General features: G+C 42.8%; 1 protein-coding gene across 2 annotated transcripts in view; it reads right to left on the bottom strand.

Annotated features, from left to right (window-relative positions):
* The window catches only part of LOC119970334 (hippocampus abundant transcript 1 protein-like), a 104,702-nt gene that overhangs the window by 64,664 nt on the left and 20,880 nt on the right, over positions 1–19,158 (bottom strand). The gene's annotated exons all lie outside the window — the stretch shown is intronic.

Raw genomic sequence — 19,158 nt, 5'->3', positions numbered from 1 at the left:
ACTTTCTGGGGAAGAGAATTCCACAAACCAAAGACCCTTTTGGGAGAAAAACAAAAAAGGAAACAATAACAGAAACTGCTGCAAGTGCAAAACGGTATTTGATCTGCAAGGTTAGACCGGTCTACCATGTTTTGCAGTGAACAATGTTATCCTTCCCCCATTGCCCTCCCTCTGTTCAGCTTTGTAGGAATGCATTCATGTAGTATGCAACAATGAAACATTTATGGAAGTTATCCAGACTGAACATATGAATGAGGAGAAAGCCATGAAATCTGTGACAATCATGAAAAAACTCTTTTCTACAAACAGCAAAGGGCTCGATTTAATTTTTCATTTAAAATAGTACTGATACACACCACACATCAACAAGTAATGATTAGGCAAAACGTGAATAGAAAATATCATTCAGATGATTAAACTGCCCACTTGCACCATTCAAAACAATAATGATTTTCCTGTATCTATTTATATGTGCACTATGTAATATTCTTGGATCTGCATTAATTTTTAAAATCTGACAAGCAGTTCATCAGTTAGGGGAGGTTGCAACCATGCCAGTTGCTCAAACTAAAACCCTGCATTAAAAAAAATTTCCGATGCTCAACAGATGCACCAAGCAAAGAGATGTTTTACACAGAGGAAGGCAAGGAATTTTCATAATCCCAGATGAAATTGTAGCTATCATATCTCACAGTCATAGTATATTAGTATAGTAGAAGCCAGGGAAAAAGATTGCCATCCTTTGAGCGGGGTATGTTTTTTTCCCCCAAAAATTGATCTCATGTACCCAGCACTTCATGGATCCCTAGTTTGGGCTGTTGAATCTGTCCAATGGCACCAATGCAACCGTACACAATGAAAGGGGTCCACAAGCTTGCGGCTTGGTTTTGCTTTCACAAAAGACTGCAGGGCGAGATGGTGATGTAGTGGTAATATTGCTGGGCTATTAATCCTGAGTCCAAGATTAATTCTTCGGTAGTGGGGGTGGGATTTAAAATTTAATTAATAAAATCTGTAATTCAAAACTAGTGTCAGTAATGGTCCCCATTAAACAATAATCATGGTCATAAGAACCCATCTGGTTCATAATGCCCTCTAGGAAGTAAATCTGTCATCTTTACCTGGTTAGGCCTACATTAGACTCAAGACCCACAGCAGTGTGGTTAATTTAACTGCTCCCTGAAATGAAGCCACCATGGGGAAAAACGCTGGCCATGCCCACAATCTACGAAAGAATAAATAAAATTCTACCAATGCACTGTATGAACAGGTGTACTTATGAGCAAGTGAAAATAGGGTGAAGTAGGTTCCTTCTTTCGGTTGGTTCCCTCCCTCCTCATCCTAGTCTATTAGCCATGTTCTGAAGGATTTAGCCAGCAGTGATCACAACCAAAAGGGGCTCAGTGTGCAAGGATCCTCCTGTTTAAACCCTGGTTGTTTCCTGCTTTCCCTTTTCTTTTGTTATTACAATTTTGACCTGTGGATGATTTGTGAACATGTGTCTTGAAGGTAACCTGTATCTTTAACTCAAGCAGACGCAGTGACTTGAAGAAACAGTCTGCATGATGCAGTCTTTAATTCAAAGCAGCACATTCCAGAGGGCTGTGCTGCCTTTAATTCAAAAAAGCAAACATATTCCCGAACAATTTGACAGACTTGGCTGGCGGCCAATGGACTGGCTTGAAATGTTGGGCTTTGCCGATAGAACCTTGGTTCTAATTTTTCTGAAATGTTTCTCTCTCGCCAGTAAGGCTGGATTCTTGTTTTGTTTTCAGTGAAGAAGCATCTCGGATTTTCTCTCTCAAAGATTTGATGAATTCGTAAGAACTATTTTCTTTCCCCAGGAAGGATGGTTGTAATTCTAGTGAAACTACAAAGGATTGAGATTAAAATTCAGGCTGGAAGCTGGGTTTAATACAAGACCAAAGGAGAGACGTAGTCTCAAAAATGGACTTTTGAACTGAAGGCTATAAAGTGTCTGTCCAGAGGAAATCCTATTGCCCGAGAGTGCTTGTTTCTGCCAGAAGACAATCACCAACTGTACAGTCGTTGTTTCTATCACTCATCATGCTGGGAGGGCAGCCTGTGGCAAAGAATTCAAAATTGATAGCAAGGACTCTTACTTTTCTTTTTAACTTGCTCTTTATTATTTTTTACCCCTTTCCACCCACTTGTGTTTGCCGGCCTTGTGTGCGCGCATGGGTAGAGGATGGGAGAGCGGAAGAGGGGGGGCGGGTGGGGGGGAAAATAGTAGGTTAGCTTGCTGCTATTCCATTGTAATTACTGCAAATGTCATATTTATTTCTGCTTTAAATAAACAGTAATTGTGTTTCAACTCGTAAACCTGTTGACTGTAAATTATTGCCATGATGTGGAGATGCCGGCGTTGGACTGGGGTGAGCACAGTAAGAAGTCTTACAACACCAGGTTAAAGTCCAACAGGTTTGTTTCAAACACGAGCTTTCGGAGCACGGCTCCTTCACTCCAATTAAGGGGCAATTTGGCGTAGCCAATCCACCTACCCTGAACATCTTTGGGGTTGATTCACCTGAAGAAGGAGCCGTGCTCCGAAAGCTCGTGTTTGAAACAAACCTGTTGGACTTTAACCTGGTGTTGTAAGACTTCTTACTGTAAATTATTGAGCAGCCAAGGGCCAAAGTTTGATATTTTATACAGATTTCTGGTTAATTCACTTTCCAGGCCTTTGGGGCTGGAATCAACAGCGCACTAGCCCAGGGTATCGTAACAAGTGTTAAACACGGAAGTTCCCGAATCTAGAGAATATTGCGTGTAGTTACTTCCCTTTAGTACTTCCTCCAAGCAACATTTAACAGAGGAAAACTGACCAATAGTGTTGTGGGAATGGCGTTCAGCAGCAATCAACAGAAGGAGGTTTATTTAATTTAGTTTGACTTGAAGCCTGAAAACTTCATGACATGTGCAATGTTGAGAATGTCCAGGACTACTTCCACCTAAAAGCTATGCCCCACTTGATGGTGGATACATCTTTTCAACAGGACAAGGTATACCTAAAAATTGGTGGAGTCAAATAGAATTGCAGCAGAAATAACTTTGCTGCTCAGTTAAAGAAATACTTTAAATGACAGGATCAGATGGCTCATTACTAAAAGCAGCAAGTTTGTGACATCACCCGAAATGCAACATTACAAGCAAAGTTTTTTTTTAAAACTGCTAAATACCTAACAGAAGACTGGTAAATATAGTCTTAAACACAAAGGAATTTGCATAAGGCAAACAAGCAATTAAAAAAAAGCAGCGAGTATGGTCACTTCATTCATAAAAGAAAAATCAATAGAATCAGCTGTAGGTTGGGCCATCATTTGTCAATTCTTAAGTTAAAAATCCCTGATCTTACATTCTCACATCAATTTTCAAAATCAATCAGGGCAGCATGGCGGCGGTGGGTTAGCCCTGCGGCCTCACGGCACCGAGATCCCAGGTTCGATCCCGGCTCTAGGGCACTGTTTGTGTGGAGTTTGCACATTCTCCCCGTGCTTGCGTGGGTTTCGCCCCCACAACCCCAAAGATGTTCAGGGTAGGTGGATTGGCTACGCCAAATTGCCCCTTAATTGGAAAAAATTATCGGGTACTCTATATTTATTCAATCAATCAATCATACAGTACTCTTGAAATAGATTACCCAGATGATCTAAAATAAATCTGGTACAATACCGGAATCATTTATTTTGAGAATAACAGCATTACATTAATTGACTGAAGACAACTTCATCCAACTATAAAAACCATTATAGAAAAACAAAAATACGGTGGATGCTGAAAATCGGAAATAAAAAAAACAGGAAATGCTGGGAAAGCAGTGTAACAGTTGACATTTGAGGAATTTGATCATTTTTTCAATTTGAACGCAATACAAAAGAAATGGTATGATTGACTTAAGTCAGAGTTATAAATACCCCACACTCGCCAGACTGTAATTTCCTGTTCTCTTTTTTTTTTTTAAAAGGCTGGAAGGTGGGGACTGGTGACAACAAAAGTAGAAAATAACTACCATAAGCAGCATTAACACAAGTTATACCAAATGCGCCATGAATAATTCAACGTCATTTTTCAGTACACATTGAGTAGGAAAAGTTTAAAAGCAACTCATCCAGATATTCTCCAATTCCCATAGCGAACTTAAAATTAAATTTCTCACCCAAGCTTTTACAATTGGAGGTCTTATCCAATGCATAGCCAAAAATAAGCTACGGGATTCAATCCAAATCTCACCCACTGCATTCATCGATTATAAACCACAAGCAACTAAAATAACGGTCCCTCATGTCTCCATATCCTCTATCTTTTGTTCATTGAGGTACTGGGAATAGGCGGGACACACAGGACATTGAACAAGCCAAATGAAACTTGCCAAATGAATCATAGCAATTCTGCTCTGATTCACAAGCAAAACATTGAAAATCTCTAGCCAGATACTTACTGATGTTAACTTATTTGAGCAAACATCCCAATTCACTTTCAATCAGCATCCTTAACTTCTAGGCATGTGTTGACATCAAACGTCAAATAGCGGTGTTGTGTAGCTGTTTTACAAAGTAATTAATAACTTTGTTCCTCATCCCCCACCCCTCCCAATTGACTAAAAACAAAGTGGACAAAAACGGAGGCTTTTACAATCTTTTTTACTGTCTTTACTTGCTAATTCCTTTCTTCTCCAAAATATCCCACATCAAACACTTTTTTTGCTTGTTCCTACTACAAATAAGAATTCATTTCCTGAGGCGGTGTACTTTTTGACCTCTGTCACCCTTGATGTGGATTTCTTAATAAAAGCTAGGTTTGCACACAACTAGATACAAAAACAAGAGCTTTATTGGAAAGGTGTTTACTCAACAGGCCATCAAAACGTCATGTAATCAGATTCTAAGTGACCTTGCTCCAACTAGGAACAAACAGGAATACATAACTCACTTGTCAATTGATTCTGAAAGAATTTACGGTGAAATCTTGCCGAACATGCACTGCACACTGTTGGAGAGAATACTTTAAAGTTGTGACATCAGGCTAGAATGTTTACAATGTTTAAGATGGAAGAATACGTACGATGTTTAAGATGGGATTGAGCACAGCAGCACCCTCCCTGTCCCTTCCCATTGGCTGAATGGTGTGTTTAAAAGGAGGCAGACATACGTTTATACAACACATTATGTTCCAATGCACTTCACAGCCAATCTTTGCAGAATGTAGTTATTGTTAAGCAAACGCAGCAGCTATTTATCCAAAGCAAGGTTCAAGGTCAAGCACACATTGGTGGGGGGAGTCTCAGCTTGACATCTCATCGAAAGAGTAACATCTCCAACAATACAAAGCACCTTTCAGTTCTGTCTGGATCAAGTGCTCAAGTCATGAAGTAGTGTGGAATACAAGTTTGCAAGAGAGAAAAGTACGCAGACACTCATGAACATATACATAAACGAGTTAATAATTTCCAATTGGAGCATACTATAATTTTCATCATAGTGAACTCTCATTAACAACCATGTCAGACGGTGAAAATTTAAATTGCTCCCTGGAGGTAGGCAAATTACAGGGAGTTACAAAATTTTAAAGAAAGGTTGTCTGCTCACTCTTGATTTAAATGATACACAGCGCCATAATTGTTTATTTTAAAGAGACGACGATTAGAACCATCAATACATTACAGGAACAAATATATCCTCATTCAAAATGCAACCTATTTTATAAATGGGTGGGAGAGTAGAGTACAATTTGAAACTTCTTAATCTACAGGAGCAACTATCTAATTAATCTACATTACAATTATGAGCATATTTTGAGGTTTGCCAAGATAACGAAAGTACAGGGTAAAATCTGGTTCAGGTTAACATTCAATGCACAGGGGGATTTCTTTCACTTTAAAAGTTATCAGTGACAGCAGTAACCTATTGGGAAGACGTCATTAATCTGCCAGTCAAGGAGAAATGAAGCTTGATTATCAAGGTAAACAGAGGATGAGAAGATTGTTGTTGTAATATTGTTGTATACATGCCAGTGCAGATAATGACATGTACCTTTAAGAAGCTGCATAGTCACATCACTATGCCATCACGCAAGAGGCTGGAGGACAAAAGGTACAGCCTCCATGTTCACACTTCACCACGATCTCTACAGCAGATGTTCACCACTAACTGTGACTCTATTACTGAGACTTCCCGCTTATAAATCAGGCATATAGTCAAGTAATTAGCTTTTGTAACTGTCAGGACCCAGGCTAGATCAAGGCCTGTGCAAAGCTATATAAAGTTGCTGCTAGAAATAAACTGTGTTCGACCAGAACCCTAAGCAATCTCAATAATGGCCTGTAACCTCCTCAGGGTGGCAATCCCCAGTGGATTGATACTTTCGATGGACTTATCGACTTGAAGTTGCAACGCCCATCGTGCAACCTCTTCACTTAGGCTGGGTGAGACGGCAGCAGTGAAGTGCACCCCAGGCTGGTGTATGGAGTAACTGGGCTGCAGAGAGGAAATACGTGCCCCCTTTTAGGTCATCAGTTGCCATAAAGGTGGCATCTGATTTAAAAGGGAGAAGTTTCAACAGCAAGTAGTTAAGACAATGGAAGGGGTGGGGGGATGGGGAGGAATAGTCAGGTCTGGAAGGGGCAGGCGTGGAGGACCCCCTAGAGGGTCATGTGCATATGGGGGGGGGTCCCATGCAAGGCTAGGTGTTTAAATAGTTACTCCGGAGTTAGAGCCGATTTTTGCTTCTAACTCATTTATGGTAAAACTGACAAAACCATCCGAAGTTGGTCATTTAAATTTTTTCTGTCAGATAATTCCCAGCCAGCACAATGTTCCAGGGGAAGTTAGCACTCCTGGACAATTGTAGGGTAAATGCTTGCGTGGGAACTGCCGAGAGAGATTTGTTGGGGTACCTCCTAAATACAATGCTGGGGAACCAGGAAGTTATGGACCAATATCTTGCTCAGTGTTGAGACAGATACCTTCAGGTCTATTTGGTGACCCTCAATATATGGTGGCAGCAGACGATAAAGAGACCACAATTGTGGACTGTTTTCTTCCAGATTTGTATCTAGACACTCAATCTGGTGATCAATTGTTTAAAAGATTGTAACTTTTGAGTACTGCTAAGTTTTTGATTTTTCAAGCCCGGTCCATCAAATCCCCTCTCAAACACGTGAATGAATATCCATCCACAAAACCTTTTGCATTTGTTCAGGTGATGGGGTGGTCTCCACAACATGACCAGGTTTTCAGATGAACAGGTAGTTTCATTTAAACTGAAGAATTTTTAAAGGGTTTGCCCCTTTGTGGTCCACTCAGTATTTTTTTTAAGTCGCATTTTTAAGACACATGTCACATGAAAAATCGAAACGTTATCCTGATTGCAGGTTCTTAGACATGCTATGCCTGAGTGATGATTAAATAAATGGAACATGAATTAAGTTTCCAAAGACAACTGGCGTGGAATCTATGATTTACGACTATTTTAAACCAGGCTCATTCTAATGAAATTGGGAGAATCGGGCTAAACAAGGGACAACACGGAGTGCATTTCCAGGTTCAATTTCTGAGTTGATGGAAATGCAGGTCAGTAATAATTTTCAATTTAACAGAGGTTAACTGCAGAGAGAGAAGAACAAGATTATGATCTGGCATTAGTCCTCAAGTGTGCTGCATTGTCAGAATGAACATACCTGCTCCTCATCTTCTTTGCTACGCCACATCCAGGTCACAGCCTGACAACAAAGCAGTCCAATTTCTCAAGTGGTCATAGAATCATAGAATTTACAGTGCAGAAGGAGGCCATTCGGCTCATCAAGTCTGCACCGGCCCTTGGAAAGAGCACCCTGGCTTAAGCCCACATCTCCACTATATCCCCATAACCCCACTGAATCTTTTTGGACACCAGGGGCAATTTATCATGGCCAACCCACCTAATCTGCACATCCCCAGACCATGGGGGGGAAACCAAAGCACCTGGAGGAAACCCACGCAGACATGAGAATGTGCAGACTCCGTACAGACAGCGACTCAAGCCGGGAATCGAACCCGGGGCCCTGGAGCCATGAAGCAACAATGCTAACCACTGTGCTATCATGCCGCCCCCAAGGGGCAGAAAAATATGCTCCAAGAGCTATGGCGGGCAGACTTTAAATATTGAGGGCCATTGGGACAAAGGTACCTCTTTGAAAGTGGTGCTATGCTGGACATGGTGATAGCTTTGAAAGTACACTTGTAAGCTTGCATTGAGAGTACTTGGTCCCAAAACAAACCTTCAGCTTCTCATTAGAATATAAAACCACTTTGAACATCTGAAAATGATCAAAGGCCAATTACAGCACCGTACATTTTCCAGAGGTTCATGAGCAAAATTGGTCATTTTTGTTCTCGAGTAAGAAAATGGGGACGTGCACAGTAAGGATCGAATTTTCCCAGCAGTCTCATGTAACCAGAGGTTTTATGGATCTATCTCTTTGCTGCCGGGATTAGCAATACAGGAACAACGGGCAAGCAGGGATGGCATTTAGGTTTGTCAAACAGGCAGCACGGTGGTGGTGGTTAGCACTGCAGCCTACGGCGCCGAGGTCCCAAGTTCGATCCCGGCTCTGGGTCGCTGTCCATGCGGAGTTTGCACATTCTCCTCGTGTCTGCGTGGGTTTTGCCCCCACAACCCAAAAGATGCGAAAGGTAGGTGGATTGGCCACGCTAAATTGTCCCTTAATTGGAAAAAATGGATTGGGTACGCTAAATTTTTTTTTTTTTTTAAAGTTTGTCAATCCACCTGTTGATCAAAATCCAAGCTCTGGAGATACAATCGTTTACATAGCACTTGAGACGCAAGAATTGTCCCATTTCACATGAGCATTATTAACAAATTTGACACCAAGCTACCCAAGATTATATTAGGATGTGTGCCCATAAAGCTTGATAAAAATGGTAGGTTTTGAAGAGATGGGAATTCCAGGCCTTGCCCACACATCTGAATACAGTGTCACCAGTGATAATATGTATATTGTACAGTAAATGAAGTGTTAACAATTTGATGTGAATGCTTCCAACTACTAGATGGTGATCAAGAGCACACACGTGAATCATGTGATACCTTGATTTGGGGAGCAGGTGATTAGGCAGGATAGAGTGTAGTCGTGTTTTCAGATGCTCTGTAGATAAAATAAGTCTTGAAATGAAATGAAAATCGCTTATTGTCACGTGTAGGCTTCAATTAAGTTACTGTGAAACGCCCCTAGTCGCCACATTCCGGCGCTTGTTCGGGGAGGCTGGTACGGGAATTGAACCGTGTTGCTGGCCTGCCTGGGTCTGCTTTAAAAGCCAGCGATTTAGCCCAGTGTGCTAAACCAACCCCTTAGTGTATTTTGTAATATTTGTATCTTAGTAAGTTAGTTCGAATCTAGTTTACTTGCAGCGTTAATAAATAAGCTTTGTTTGAAACATAGCTTGATGTTCTTTGTAAGACACTACACTTCAAAGCCATCATCAAAGCAAAGCAAAGAACATCACAACACCTGGTAGAAAAATTCAAACTGGGATTGCTCAAGACGTTAGAGTTGGAGGAGTGCAGATATTTCAGATGGTAGTGGAACTGGAGGAGATTGGAAAACAAAGTTGAAAAGTGAAAATGTTTAACAGGTGTACGTCAGTAAGCAAAGGAGTAATGGATTAACGGATTTGATACAAATAAGGACCTGGGCAGACCATAAGTTGACAGAGGACAGAATGTGGGTGACCAAGCAGGAGTGCATTAAATTAGTCAACTTGAGGTAATGAAGGCATGGCCTAGGTTTCAGCAGTAGAGGCAGAGTCAAATGACATCTGGAGGTGGAGGTGTTAGTGATCATATTTATATTTGAAAGCTTATCTCAGGGTCAAATATGACACCATGGTTGCAAACAGTATTATTTTGCATCAAGATAGTTGCCAGGCATAGGGATGGAGTGGGTAGTTAGGGGCGAAACAGTTTTTAATGGGAACTAAAGACAACAGTTTTGGAGGGATTGAAGGAAATTTCAGTTACGCATTCATGATGTCAGAGAAGCTGTTTGATCATTGTACTAGAAAAATGGAGAGGTGACCTTATTCAGACATATAGGATTTCTTTTGTTTTTTATTCACTAGCGGGATGTGGATGTCGCTGGTTAGGCCAGAATTTATTGTCCATCAAGCAGCTGCTTTGTCCTAGATGGTTGAGCTTTTAAAAAAAAAAAAAAAAAATTTTTTTTAGAGTACCCAATTAAGGGGCAATTTAGTGTGGCCAATCTGCCTACCCTGCACATCTTTGGGTTGTGGGGGCGAAACCCACGGAAACACGGGGAAAATGTGCAAACTCCACACGGAACATAACCCAAAGCCGGGATCGAACCCGAAACCTTGATGCCATGAGGCAGCAATGCTAACCACTGCACCACCGTGCTGCCTGTTTCGAGCTTCTTGAGTGTTGTTGGAGCGGCACTCATCCAGGCAAGTGGCGTGTAATACATTACACTCTTGACTTGTGCCTTGACAGGCTTTTGGGGGGGGGGGGGGAAAAGAGAAAATCAGGAGGGGAGTTACTCACCGTAGGATTCCCGGCCTTTGACCTGTCCTGGTAGCCAAAGTATTAATGTGGCTAGTCCAGTTCAGTTTCTGATAAATGGTAACCCTCAGGATATCGATTGTGGAGGATTCAGCGATGGTAATGCCATTGAATGTCATGGGGTAATGGTTAGATCCTCTCTTGCAGGAGATGGTCCTTTCCTGACACTTGTGTGGCGTGCCAACTTGCCACTTGTCTGCCCAAGCCTGGATATTGTCCATTTGGACATAGACCAATTCATTATGAGGAGCCGTGAATGGTGCTGAACATGTTTGTGCAGTCATCCGCAAACATCCCCACTTCTGACCTTATGATGGAAGGCAGGTTATTGATGGAAGCAGCTGAAGATGGTTTGGCCTTGGACACTACCCTGAGGAACTCCTGCAGTGATGTCTTAGTGCTGAGATGATTGACCTCCAACCACCACAACGGTCTTCCTTTGTGCCGTATGACTCCAACCAGTGGCAAGTTTTCCCCCGGATTCCAATCGACTCCAGTTTAGCTAGGGCTCCTTGATGGCATACTTAGTCAAATGCTGCCTTGATGTCAAGGCCAGGTACTCTCTTCTCAGGGGGCTTGACAGGGTAGATGCTGAAAGGTTGTTTCCCCTGGTGGGAGACTCAGGACCAGATGCATAATCTCAAAGTAAGTGATTTCCCATTTAAAACAGTGATGGGAGAAATTTCTTCTGAGTGTATTCGCTCAGTGACTGTGGAATTGATACCACAGAGAGCTGTAGTGGCTGGTTCATTATTTTCAAGGCTGAGACAGACAGATTTTTAATCAGTAAAAGAATCAAGGGTTATGGGGATAAGGCAGGAGCGTGGAGTTGAGGATCATATCAGATCTGTCATGATCGCATTTGAATGATGGTGCAGATTTGATGGGCCGAACGGCCTACGCGAGAGAGAAAGAGAGAGAGAGAGAGGAAGGGGTGGGGAGGGAGAGAGATCCATCTACAAAAGCTATTCAAGGCAGCACGGTGGCACAGTGGTTAGCATTGCTGCCTCATGGTGCGGAGGATCTGGGTGGGATCTCAGCCCACTGTCCATGTGGAGTTTCTCCCAGTGTCGGCGTGGGTCTCACCCCACATTTCACAGATGTGGAGGCTAGGTAGAATGGCCATGCTAATTTGTCCCTTAATTGGAACAAAAATATAGTTTGGTACTCTAAACTTATTTTTAAAAAGATAGAAAAGCTATTCAATCCAATCCACTGTGGTGCCAGAGTAGGGCGGCCATACTCTGAGAGAAATCAAAGTGCGACATCACAGGAAAATGGAGAGGCGATGAGCTGGTTACTATTTTGCTTATTTGTCTTCAAAACTCATGTAATGTATTAGTAATTCTAGGGTTTTATTAATTGCAGTAAGGTTTATTAGCAGAGTAAAGATTATTGGGAACAATTGAGTTTAATCATTATAAATTAATTAACAGAAGATAAAGATCACAGAACTGCAGAATGTGAGAGATCCTGTGCACTGGAGTGAGCCAGGGCAAACAAGCATCTGCAGCTTGAGAACCTTCAGCTCCGAGTCATTCAACTGGATGCCAATCTGCCAACGATGCATGCATCAGGGAGGGGGAAAAGTTACCTGGCCACTTTGTACCAATGAGATAGTCACACCCGTAGGATAGATTCTTCTGATTTGGTCAGTGGTCAGGAACAGGCAGCTGTGAGTGGGGTAGGTATGGGGACGTTCAAGGTAGAAGTGAACAAATCTCAGCCTTTGTACTTGTCCAATAAGTTTAAAGTTCTTGCCTGTACAGATGAGTGGTGGCTTCAGAGTGGATGAACAAACTCGCCATGGCACCACGGTATAGGAAGCCATTCAAGCAGTGGGAGATGAAATGAATGTAGTGGTGGTCAGCGACAGTTACAGTACTTGCTGCTGAGAGCAGCAGTCCAGATGACTGTGTTGCCTGTCCGGTGCCAGGGTTCCACACATCTGCTCTGGACTGAAAAGGAACTTGCAATGGGAGGCAGGAGAATCCGGTGGGCTGGATACAATTAACATAGAATCAGGAGGTATAAGAGAGGGAGATAAAACAATCACCAAGGCACACTGAGAAAATTATTAGAACTAAAAGTTAACAAGTCCCCAGGTCCTGATGGACTGAGGGCCTTAAAGAGTGGCTGCTGAGATGGTAGATGCATTGATTTTTTTTAATTCCCTAGATTCTGGAAAGGTTCCATCAGATTGGAAATAGTGAATCTGTCCCCTCAAGAAAGGAGATTGAAAAGAGGAAACTACAAGTCAATTTGCTTAACATTTGTTCCAGGAAAGTGCTTTAATCTATTCGGAGGAGGTTACAGTGGAGCACTTAGAGAGAATCTCAAAGCAATCAAGCAAAGTTAACATGGTTTTGTGAAAGGGAAATCATGTTTTCTAAGTTAGTGTTATTTGAGAAACTACCAAGCAATGTGGATGAAGGAGATTTCCAGAAGGCATTTGACAAGGTGCCACATCAAAGAGCACGATGCTAAATAAGAGCTCATGGGTGTATAGGCTAACATATTAGCATGGATAGAGGACTGATTAGCCAATAAAAGGAAAAAGCAGAGAGCAGGTCATTTTTGGGTTGGCAAGATGTGATGAGTGGAGTGCCACAGGGAACAGTGCTGGGGCCTCAACTATTTACAATCTATATCAATAACTTGGATGAAGGGACCAGATGCATGATTTCTAAAATTGCTGATGACACAAAGGTAGGTAGGGGAGCAAGTTGTAAAGAGGACTTCGAAATCTGCAAAGGAACATCAATAAGTTAAGCGAATGGGCAAAGATTTGATAGATGGGAGTACAGTATAATGGAGAAAATGTGAATGTGTCCATTTCGGCAGAAGGGTAGAAAAGCAGCATATTACTTAATTGGAGGGATTCCAGAACTCAAGGTATGGAGGAATCTGGGTGTCTCGTACATGAATCAGGAAAAATTAGTATGCAGATAATGCAAGTGATTTAGGAAAGCAAATGGAATGTTAGTCATTTGTATTGATCCTGAACCAACTTCACAGGCTGGATGCAGAAATTGGGTTAGACTAGAACCAGAGAACACAGTTTAAACAAGGCAGTGATGAGAATTTTTTTAATTATGCTTTCCCTCCGCTGCTTCCATCCAGGCTTCACCCTTTGCCTTAGTCTTAAAAGAGTGCAATTTAACGGTAAAAATTTGAAGTGTCATTTTGGCCGTGATTGGCAGGGCGTTTCTTGATGGCCACCAGGACAAGATAGAGGCCCATATATCATGGAATTTAGCGCCAAAAATGAGCCACGAGCTGCTGGACATTACAGGCTGTCTCAATGTCTGATTGGTCAGACTCCTGCCTCCACCTCTCACCACTAACAAGGGTGAGCTCCTTTTAAACACTCCCTCGCTATTCACTCCAGTCAACAGATAAGCATGACAGTGCACAGACCTGCTCCTTGCTTTGGGAATGCCGACCTGGCCAGGCTTCTCAACGTCATCTATGCGGGGCAGGACATCCTGTTTCCCTGAGGGGGGTGGAGGACCAGCACCACGGTCAGCAATATCACCTGGGAGGCAGTGGTAGCAGCTGTCAGTGTGGCAGCATAACAAGGAGGGCGACAAACTATCTCCACCAAGCTGCAAGGGCAAGTTACAACCTCTTTCACCGCATCAGTTCTGCTTGCTACCCTGCAAATTCTCAAACCCAACCCCCAAAAGGAAAGAAATTATAATAATCGCTGGCTGACACCTTGCACCCTCCGCACATCCGATCTTCCTGTTGTTCGTCATAACCTCCTGGCATCCACCAGCACAACCCTTTCATGTCCAGGTGTGGTCCCCACACATGCCACCTCGGGAGTTGTTAATGTCAGACAAAATGATCCTTCCCCCTCACTGACCACAAGTCCATTCTCTTGCACGATCTTCATCTGATGGGACCGGGCCAGCCCGGAGTTATTTCTCCTCTCTCTCTCTCTCTCTCTCCTCCCCTTCCTCCCTTCCTCCCTTCCCCCCCCCCCCCCCCCCCCCCCCCCCCCCGGAGTCATTTCTCCTCTCTCTCTCTCCTCCCCTCCCTCCCCCCTCCCCCCCTCCCTCCCCCCCTCCCCCCCCCCCCACACTTTCCCCTTCCTCCTCCCCTGCCAAAGAAACCACAGAGAATTCAGAGATCACCATTGAAGCATCACAGTTGTCCCCACCACTGTCCACCAGCACAGATACACACCTCGGTGGATGACATTAGTGGACAGGCTTCTTGGGCACAATTTAGTTTGCACCACGTTGCTGATGGACATCAGGTGGAGGCAGGAACATCCAAGGGAGGCAGTGGAGTAGTGGTTTTGTCGATGGACTAGTAATCGTGGGACCCACATTTGAATCCCACCACGGCAGGTGGTGGAATTTGAATTCAATAAAAATATCTGGAATTAAAAAAGTCAATGATGACCATGAAACTATTGTAGAAAAAAACCTATCTGGTTCACGAACATCCTTTAGGAAAGGAAATCTGCCATCCTTACTTGGTCTGGCTGACATGTGACTCCAGACCTACAACAATGTGGTTGACTCGCAAAGGCCCTCGGAAATGGCCTAGCAAGCCACTCTTCTATTCAATCACTACAAAAACACAAAAAAGGAACAAACTAGCATCAAACCAGGCACCAGAAATTACAACGGCAAACCCAGCCGTGTTGACCTTTCAAAGTCAGTCTTACTAACACCTGGGGGCTTGTGCCAAAGTTGCTGTCTCAGACTATTCAAACAACAGCCTAACATAATCATACTTTAAGAATGCCAGACACCACTATCACTATTCCTGGATGTGTCTAGTCTCACCAGCTGGCATACCCAGCAGAGGTAACAGCACAGTGGTATACACAGTCGGGAGGGAGTTGCCTTGGGAGATCTCAACATCAACTCTGGATCCCATGAAGTCTCATGGTTTCAGTTAAACATGGGCAAGGAAAGCTCCTGCTGCTAGGGCAGCACGATAGCATAGTGGTTAGCACAGTTGCTTCACAGCAATTGTACAGGGTATTGGGGGAGGCCTCACCTGGAATATTGATTTTGGTCCCCCTACCTAGAAAAGGATATTGTAACATTGGAGGGAGTCCAAAGGAGGATCACCTTGCTAATTCCTGGGATGGGATGAGATTGTTGTCCTATCAAGAGTGACTACATAGTCTGGGTCTGTATTCTTTAGAGTTTATAAGAGTGAGTGGCGACCTTACTCAAATAGAAGATCCTGAGGGGGGCTTGACAGGGTAGATGGTTTCACAAGTGGGAGTCTCTAACAAGGAGACGATAAAGGGCCGGTTATTTGAAACTGAGTGTAGGCGTTTCTTCTACGTGGTGAATCTCTGGAAGTCTCTGCCCCAGAGTGTGGTGGATGCCGGATGATTAGAAGTATTTAAAGTGGAGGTGGATAAATATTTGATACACCGAGGAATAGAGGGCTATGGGGCACAGAAAAGGAGTTGAGGCCAACATAGATCAGCCATGATTGTATTAAATGGTGGGGCAGGCTTGGCCTATTTCAGCTTCCAATTCTTGCGCTCTTGCCTACAAGGAGTAGCTCCACCACACTAACTACAGCTGTTCAGAAAGAGAAGAATGAGCAATAAATACTGGCCTTGCCAGTGGCTGCCATATCTGCAGATGAATAAAATAAACCGTCCTAAAGACCTTCCATTTCGATTTATGGTTTACAACTAATAGGCCCGCACATTTCTGAAAATTTCAATTTCTGGGGATTTAAACCAGTGTGTTATTCCTTCAAAGTAAATATTGGATTTGTTAGAAGAGAGAAAGCGTAATATGCTCATGTCTAATCTGCACTTTCAACTTGATTCTTAATTAGATTTAATGCCTCAAAAGGTCAATCATGTTAACACCCCACTTTGTAAAAGAAATCCTGCATCGCAAGTTTGCTAGTTAACAAGAACATTAGTGACTTCTTTTGGTTATTAGCTTTTCAAGCACGTATTTATTGAGTGACTTTAATGTAGCAAAATATTAACTAGCAGAAAAAATGTTGCCAAAAAAAAATCTCAGTTATAGTCCAAACGATTATAGTAAACTAGTTTCATTTTATTTTACAGATAGTTTTACAATCATGATTCAAACATTTCTGACAAAATACATGTGCACTATTGTCATTTCTACAGCAATTTATTTGGAAGTTTTGAATTGACTGCCATGACTCATTAGGCAAACACAATCCCTTTAGCCCTGCATACTCCAATTACTCAGTTAAGTTGCTTAGAGCCAAAATCAGATTGCCTCTTTTTGTTCAGCATAGTTCCTGAAATTAAAGCATTGAAAAGTTTCACTTCTTCAAAACTTATGGGAAATGGTTGAATAATTGAACAGTGGGACATAGAATCCCTCCCTCAAGTTCCCTCCCTCAAGTTCCAGTACACACGAACAACCTCAATCAACAACTCCAACCATGCAACTTCCCCCATTGACCAAAAGACAAACTTTCACTTTGTCAGTTAATACCTACAGAATAATGCCAATTCCAAAATTGTCCCTCCCGGTAGAGACTTGTAGAAATACTTGAAAAGTTTTGCCTAATCTGGGGCTGGTTTAGCACACTGGGCTAAATCGCTGGCTTTTAACGCAGACCCAGGCAGGCCAGCAGCACAGTTCAATTCCCGTACCAGCCTCCCTGAACAGGCGCCGGAATGTGGCGACTAGGGGCTTTTCACAGTAACTTCATTGAAGCCTACTCGTGACAATAAGCGATTTTCATTTCATTTTCATTAATCTGTATTGAACTGTGAAATTCCAGTTTTGCATCGAAGCATCTCACCAGACATCTTCCTTTTAAAAACAGGAAATGTGATCATAAAGTTGATTCTGTCAAAGAACATGTGGCTCCAATAAAACAAGCTCCTGGTCTGCAAAGGTTGGCTCTGCAGCAACTCTAACATCCATGACAGCACAGGCTTCACCAACGCAAGTAACATCTGACAGAAGTACAAATCTGCAACAGCAATCAACTGTGAAGGAGCTATTCCAGGAATTTGAGTCAAACCAAAAAACATCTTTCAAAAAAGATAACTGCCATAATCAGGCAGGTCTACTATATCATTTTTGTGTTTAATTATTCTGACTATATTTCCTCAAATGTAAAGAATGTTATGCTAATACAACTGCTTGCTCAAGACTGTACTTACAGAAGGGGTGCAGAACAGAAGCACAGCATGTATCAATCTAGACATGCACTGTTGCTTGCGGAATAGGAAAATATAGTGGAAAAAAAAGCCCTCGAGCTCTAAAGCCAATAATAATCACCCACAGCCTTAAGTGTCAATCTAACGTTTCCAAATTTGTCACCTCTTTAGAGAGTTCACTTCACATGTGTGCACATTCTCTCTTCCAAACTAGATTCTGTGACCTTCCTTCAGAAATGGGGGTTTTCACTGCTGATTGCACATTTCTTCACTACCATTCACAACTAATCACGCCTGCATGTAGCAAGATCTGAACAACATTCATGTTTGGGATAGTAACGTTCATGCCACACAAGTGGCAGATCATCTCCAAGAAGAATGAATCCAGCCGCCTGGAAAATCCTGAAATGGCCTAACAGCACTGTGGATGAAGATACACCATATGGATTTGTAGTTTAAGAAGTCAGCTCATGACCATCTGATCAAGGAGAATTAGAAATGATCAATAAATGTTGGTCTTGTCAATGACACTCATTCCAAGTCCCTCGGTTCCAGATTTTGTGGCCATCTCTGGAACTCCACGAGGGCAGCACGGTAGCATTGTGAATAGCACAATGGCTTCACAGCTCCAGGGTCCCTGTCTGTGCGGAGTCTGTACATCCTCCCAGTGTGTGCGTGGGTTTCCTCCGGTTTCCTCCCACAATCCAAAAATGTGCAGGTTAGGTGGATTGGCCATGATAAATTGCCCTTAGTGTCCAAAATTGCCCTTAGTGTTGGGTGGGGTTACTGGGATAGGGGGAGGTGTTGACCTTGGGTAGTGTGCTCTTTCAATATTAATTGAATAATATTTTTTCCTGGGCCTTTACTTCCCCTTTCCCCCTTCTCAGTCTTTGTCTGTCTTAGACCATAAGACATAGGAGCAGAATTAGGCCAATCGGCCTTTCAATCCCTCATTTTTCTAAACTCCAACGTGTACGACCCAGAGTCCTCAACCGTTCCTCGTACGATAAGCTCTTCATTCCGGGGATCATTCTTGTGAACCTCCCTCTGGACCCTTTCCAAGGCCAGCACATCCTTCCTTAGATACGGGGCCACAAAACTGCTCACAATACTCCAAATGGGGTCTGACCAGAGCCTCAGAAGTACATCCCTGCTCTTGTATACTAGCCCTCTCGACATGAATGCCAACATTGCATTTGAAATGAAAATCGCTTATTGTCACGAGTAGGCTTCAAATGAAGTTACTGTGAAAAGGCCCTAGTCGCTACATTCCGGCACCTATTCGGGGAGGCTGGTACGGGAATTGAACCGTGCTGCTGGCCTGCCTTGGTCTGCTTTCAAAGCCAGCGATTTAGCCCTGTGCTAAACCAGCCCCTATCCTAACTGCTGACTGAACCTGCACGTCAACCTTAAGA

The sequence above is a fragment of the Scyliorhinus canicula genome, chromosome 8 (genome assembly GCF_902713615.1).
Source record: "Scyliorhinus canicula chromosome 8, sScyCan1.1, whole genome shotgun sequence".
Lineage (NCBI taxonomy): Eukaryota > Metazoa > Chordata > Chondrichthyes > Carcharhiniformes > Scyliorhinidae > Scyliorhinus > Scyliorhinus canicula.
Note: the sequence above shows the minus strand (reverse complement) of the source record. Positions and strands in the feature narration are given on the sequence as shown.